Below are 6,554 nucleotides of genomic sequence, written 5' to 3' on the forward strand. Positions count from 1 at the left end.
CCATGTGCTTGTGTGTATGTATGTATGTGTGCCTGTGTGTGTGTGTCTGTGCCCATGTGTGTGCGCATGTCTGTGTGTGTGTGTGTGTGTGTGTGCATGTGTGTCTGTGTGTGTGTGCATGTGCGTGTGCATGTGTGCATGTGTGTCTGTGTGTGTGTGCATGTGTGTGTGTGTGTGTGTGTGTGTGTGTGTGTGTCTCAGCAGTCAGCATGCTGTGTGAAAGCCGCCTCTGGACTGTGGCGTTCTGTCAGGACTGGGAGCGCCTGCTTGACAGCCACACACACAAACCTGTACCTCCATCAAGCTCCGCAAGCCCCGCCCACCTCCCCTGCCCCCCCATGCACGTCCCCCAATCTCCGTGGCAACCCTGTGACAGCCCGGAGCTGTCCCTGGCAGAGAGTCCACGGCTGCTGGACGCCCAGTCGTGCAGACACGTCTCCCCAGGAGTGGACGTCCCCGGGCAGGTCGCCTCAGGCCCAGCGGAGCCCTTCCTGGTGCCCCCGTCCTGCCACAGCATCTGCCAGCACTACAGCGACCTCCACATCGCCGGGGACCAGGTGCTGCTGCTGGGGGGGGCAGGCGACGCAGGCGATCAGCAGGTGATGGAGACATTTTAATGAGGACATTGTTATTACAGTGCATGAAATGCCCTGTATTGTTATTGATAGAGATTATTTCCAAACACTGTTAATGACTTAAGAATATAATAATCAAGTGACTTGTTTGAATATATTCCTGTGAATTATGTGCTTATGAAAGCAGGAGCATGGCTTTTCTCTCTGTGTGTGTAACTAGAATATTAGGTGCCACTAAGTCTGCATATGAACAAGAGCATGTTTAGACCAGAGGAGATAAGAAAGGAACTGTGCTTCTTCCGACCTTGTGCAAAACTGCCATCCTTGCAAGACAGGGAGCCTCGGACGTGAGAAATCCACCACGTGATCATCCCTGCTCAAAGCTAAACTTCTGACTATATAAACTTGGTGCGAAGAGTTTATCATTGCTTCACTGTCAGCCTCGGCTGGAAGGGGAGCCCAATTGCAATTGTTGTTGTTTGTCTGTCTAATAAATATACTTTCATGCAGCTCCGGAGTCCTGAACTAACTAGGGTGATTTTTCACCTATCAGTTATTCCTAGGCTTCTTCTTCTTCTTCTTCTTCTTCTTGTTACCTTTTTCTGCGATTAATTCAGCCCGAACCGCTTAACGTAGAAACTTCATTCAAACTTTGTCGCGTAGGTCTTGTAAAGGACACTAATGCTATGTATTTTTCACTTTTCTAAACTTTATACTTTTTAAGATATTAAATAAAAATGAATCGAAATTTCTCCCATTGACTTACATTGGGCCATTATGACATCATAATAGGGTCTTTAAACTGGCTTGCACCTGTGCTTCACTGACAGCTGCGCCAAATCAAAGGAACCTCTTCTCTGTCCCTCTCAATTTAACTGTAACTAGGACCATTAAGACACCTTCCAATCTCTACTTTTTTTCTCTCCATCTCTCCATCTTTCTCTCTATCCTTCTCAGTCTACTTTCTCTCACACTCAATCTCTCTTCTTCACTCCATTTTTATCTCCTTTTTTCAATATTTTCACTCTCTTTTTCTCTTTCACTCTTCTTTCCTTCTTCCACTCATCTTTCCTTCTTCCACTCATCTTTCCTTCTTTCACTTTTCTTTCCTTTCTTCACTCTCCTTTCTTCTTTCCTTCTTTCACTCTTCTTTCCTTTTCTTCTTTCCTTCTTCAAATATTATTTCCTTCTTTCACTCTTCTTTCCTTTCTTCACTCTTCTTTCTTTTCTTCTTCCACTCTTCTTTCCTTTTTTCACTCTTCTTTCTTTTCTTCTTTCCTTCTTTCACTCTTCTTTCCTTCATCCTCTCTTCTCTCCTTTCTTCACTCTTCTATCCTTTCTTCTTTCCTTCTTCCACTCTTCTTTCCTTTCTTCTTTCCTTCTTTCACTCTTCTTTCTTTTCTTCTTCCTTTCCTAACTTTTGCATTTCATGCACTTGGATTTCCATCAGGAAATGCATTTTCTAGTTGTATTTTAATGTGCTTGCTGTTCCTGTGTGCTGAGGCCTACAGGAGGCATACTCTCTTGCTGAGGCAAACCACCTGTTTTTGTACTGATAATCATGCACACTGCTCAACTCTCAAGGACATACTCTGAGATCACTGCAGCAACTTCTGAAGCGATGGGACGGGAGAATACCGCCCTTTGTGTGATGTAACCTGTATTTTCTACTCACATAATGCTGGCTGCGCCCAGCTCATCTTTGGAGTCTGTTCACAACCTTTGGTTGTAGAACACTTCCTCTTTTGCCAAAGATAAAAGTACTGTTTTAAATTCTGATTGCTGGTCTCCGTCTCATTAATATTAACGTCTTAATATAATTTATCTTACAGCAGGCCAGCCTCTGCCAGGACCCCGAGCCGGAGCTGGAGCAGGACCCGGAGCAGCCGGAGCCTCTGCTGCTGCCCTGGAGCGAGGACCCACCTCTGGGCGCCCGCGAGCAGCGTCCATCCCTCCTGGCGCCTGAGCGGCCGCTGTCCAACTCGCAGCTGAACCGCTACCTGGAGCAGAAGCTGCTGGAGCTGTACCGGCAGCACCTGACCCAGGGCCCGCAGGACCGGCTCGCCCCCCCGCCCCTGCCCGTGCTGGCCTCCGAGCTGCTGCAGACCAGCCTGGACCAGATCACCCTGCAGCTGCGCCGGGACCAGAACCTGGGGGCGGGCCGGGCCAAGGACATGGTGATGAGCTGCCTGCTCAGGGTGGCCAGCAGCCTGCAGTCCAGTGAGATCATCAGCACCCCACTACTGCAGATATCCACTGAGAGAGAGAGAGAGACCAGCACCCCACTACTGCAGATATCCACTGAGAGAGAGAGAGACCAGCACCCCACTACTGCAGATATCCACTGAGAGAGAGAGAGACCAGCACCCCACTACTGCAGATATCCACTGAGAGAGAGAGAGACCAGCACCCCACTACTGCAGATATCCACTGAGAGAGAGAGAGAGAGAGAGAGAGAGAGAGAGACCAGCACCCCACTACTGCAGATATCCACTGAGAGAGAGAGAGAGAGAGAGAGAGAGAGAGAGAGAGAGAGAGAGAGAGAGAGAGAGAGAGGAGAGAGAGAGAGAGAGAGAGACCAGCACCCCACTACTGCAGATATCCACTGAGAGAGAGAGAGAGAGAGAGAGAGAGAGAGAGAGACCAGCACCCCACTACTGCAGATATCCACTGAGAGAGAGAGAGAGAGAGAGAGAGAGAGAGAGAGAGAGAGAGAGAGAGAGAGAGAGAGAGACCAACACCCCACTACTGCAGATATCCACTGAGAGAGAGAGAGAGACCAGCACCCCACTACTGCAGATATCCACTGAGAGAGAAAGAGAGAGAGAGAGAGAGAGACCAGCACCCCACTACTGCAGATATCCACTGGGAGAGAGAGAGAGAGAGAGAGAGAGAGAGAGAGAGAGAGAGACCAGCACCCCACTACTGCAGATATCCACTGGGAGAGAGAGAGAGAGAGAGAGAGACCGAGAGAGAGAGAGAGAGAGAGAGACAGAGAGAGAGAGAGAGAGACCAGCACCCCACTACTGCAGATATCCACTGAGAGAGAAAGAGAGAGAGAGAGAGAGAGAGAGAGAGAGAGAGACCAGCACCCCACTACTGCAGATATCCACTGAGAGAGAGAGAGAGAGAGAGAGAGACCAGCACCCCACTACTGCAGATATCCACTGGGAGAGAGAGAGAGAGAGAGAGAGAGAGAGAGAGAGAGAGAGACCAGCACCCCACTACTGCAGATATCCACTGGAGAGAGAGAGAGAGAGAGAGAGACCGAGAGAGAGAGAGAGAGAGACCAGCACCCCACTACTGCAGATATCCACTGGGAGAGAGAGAGAGAGAGAGAGAGACCGAGAGAGAGAGAGAGAGAGACCAGCACCCCACTACTGCAGATATCCACTGAGAGAGAGAGAGAGAGAGAGAGAGAGAGAGAGAGAGAGACCAGCACCCCACTACTGCAGATATCCACAGAGAGAGAGAGAGAGAGAGAGAGAGAGAGAGAGAGACCAGCACCCCACTACTGCAGATATCCACTGGGAGAGAGAGAGAGAGAGAGAGACCGAGAGAGAGAGAGGAGAGAGAGAGAGAGAGAGAGAGACCAGCACCCCACTACTGCAGATATCCACTGAGAGAGAGAGAGAGAGAGAGAGAGAGAGAGAGAGAGAGAGAGACCAGCACCCCACTACTGCAGATATCCACAGAGAGAGAGAGAGAGAGAGAGAGAGAGAGAGAGAGAGAGAGAGACCAGCACCCCACTACTGTAGATATCCACTGAGAGAGAGAGAGAGAGAGAGAGAGAGAGAGAGAGACCAGCACCCCACTACTGCAGATATCCACTGAGAGAGAGAGAGAGAGAGGATGAAGAGAGAGAGAGAGAGAGAGAGAGAGAGAGAGTAACATAGGATGAAGAGAGAGAGAGTGACACATGATGAGGAGAGAGGGAGAGGAACAAGTGATAAAGAGAGAGAAAGAGAAAGAGAGTAACATATGAGAGAGAGCGTGAGCAAGACACAGAAACAGGTGATAAAGAGAGAGAGAGAAACACGTGATAAAGAGAGAGAGAGAGAGAGAGTAACAGGTGATAAAAGAGAGAGAGAGGAACAGGTGATAAAGAGAGAGAGAGAAACACGTGATAAAGAGAGAGAGAGAGAGAGAGTAACAGGTGATAAAAGAGAGAGAGAGGAACAGGTGATAAAGAGAGAGAGAGAGAGAACAGGTAATTTATTAAATGCAACAATATTTCTTTAGGTGAGCCAAATAAAAAGAGGAATGTGAACTGTGGCTTGATTTTCCAAGTATTTCTACCACATACAATTCATTTGATTTCGTGGAAGCAAAATCATCTCAGTGCAAAGGCTGCTGGGAGAACTGGGCGGAACTGGGAGTGGCTGAAGGTTGCAGAGTGTTGGTCTATCTGCGCGTTGCTGAAATATAATATTTATTAAAGGACCCTGCCTAAACCTTAATTAATCTGACTCTACTCATTTAGGAACTCAGCCTTAGTTCCTGGTTTTTAATGTTATATTGATACCCGTAAGGTAGGCTGACCTTGGGTCATTTATTGGATGCCAACAAACCCCTTTTTAATAACTGGTTTCTTCTAGGAATAGTGTCACTCAGAGGATACAGGGGCTTACCAGCATGTTGGACTAAATTTGTTCAGGGACCAAGTGCCAGGCTGCTGTACTATATGATCGGCAATCCACCGCTGTATAATATAACAGTTCTGCTGCAGCATGTCTAGCCCAGGTGATTATCCAGTTATCTCAAGACTTACATTACTGCTTTTCGGTTTGTAACTAATCTTAGCCAGATGTTGCAGAAACACCATTACAGTTATACTTCTCTTGTTAAGAATGTATTGAGAGGCCACAGTGGATCAGAGTATCACAATTTAGATGTCTAAAGTGAATAATCTTAAGTTACAGATATAAAAGAAACACATGAAACATCCAGACATTCAGAGAGTATGGACATACCTGGCTGCTCTGCTACACACATAGAGTGCGGGAGGCTCTGGCTACAGAATACTCCAAGTCCTTTGACTATCTTCCCCTTAAATACCCATTTAATTAAGTCCTACATCTGGTATAATAATTATTCACATGGACAGTGGTGTTTATGATAGGTGATAGAGATTATTTCCAAACACTGTTAATGACTTAAGAATATAATAATCAAGTGACTTGTATTAATATATTCCTGGTATGAATCATGTGCTTATGAAAGCAGGAGCATGGCTTTTCTCTCTCTGTGTGTAACTAGAATATAAGGTGCCACTAAGTCTGCATATGAACAAGAGCATGTTTAGACCAGAGGAGATAAGAAAGGAACTGTGCTTCTTCCGACCTTGTGCAAAACTGCCATCCTTGCAAGACAGGGAGCCTCGGACGTAAGAAATCCACCACGTGATCATCCCTGCTCAAAGCTAAACTTCTAACTATATAAACTTTGTGCGAAGAGTTTATCATGCCTTCACTGTCAGCCTCGGCTGGGAGGGGAGCCCAATTGCAATTGTTGTTGTTTGTCTGTCTAATAAATATACTTTCATGCAGCTCCGGAGTCCTGAAGTAACTAGGGTGATTTTTCACCTATCATATAGGGATCACACAGTCACAAATAGAGGGGGTTGTCACCTAAAGAGGGGGTTTGTTCCCTCCAGAGGGGAGTTACCTACAACCCACAGAGACCCGAATTCTCATGTTTCTGAGATCCATGTTAAGACTAATATATTCAGCTGCAGGACTGAGACCACTGTACCACTCTGAGACCATTCAAATGAACCAAAACGTGACGAAGAAATCCTCTTCTAATGCAATATCACAATTAGTACTCTTAAATCTATTTTCCTGCCCTTAGTTTAACCTTTGCATGGAAAAGCACAGGGAAAAAAACAGAGACAAGTGATAGAGATCACCACGAGGGGGGGGGGGGGGGGGGGGAAGTCAACCAAATGGAACAATGCACGGTTTGTCTCCTTTCATT

The sequence above is a fragment of the Sprattus sprattus genome, assembly GCF_963457725.1.
Source record: "Sprattus sprattus genome assembly, chromosome: 5".
Classification (NCBI taxonomy): Eukaryota; Metazoa; Chordata; class Actinopteri; order Clupeiformes; family Clupeidae; genus Sprattus; species Sprattus sprattus.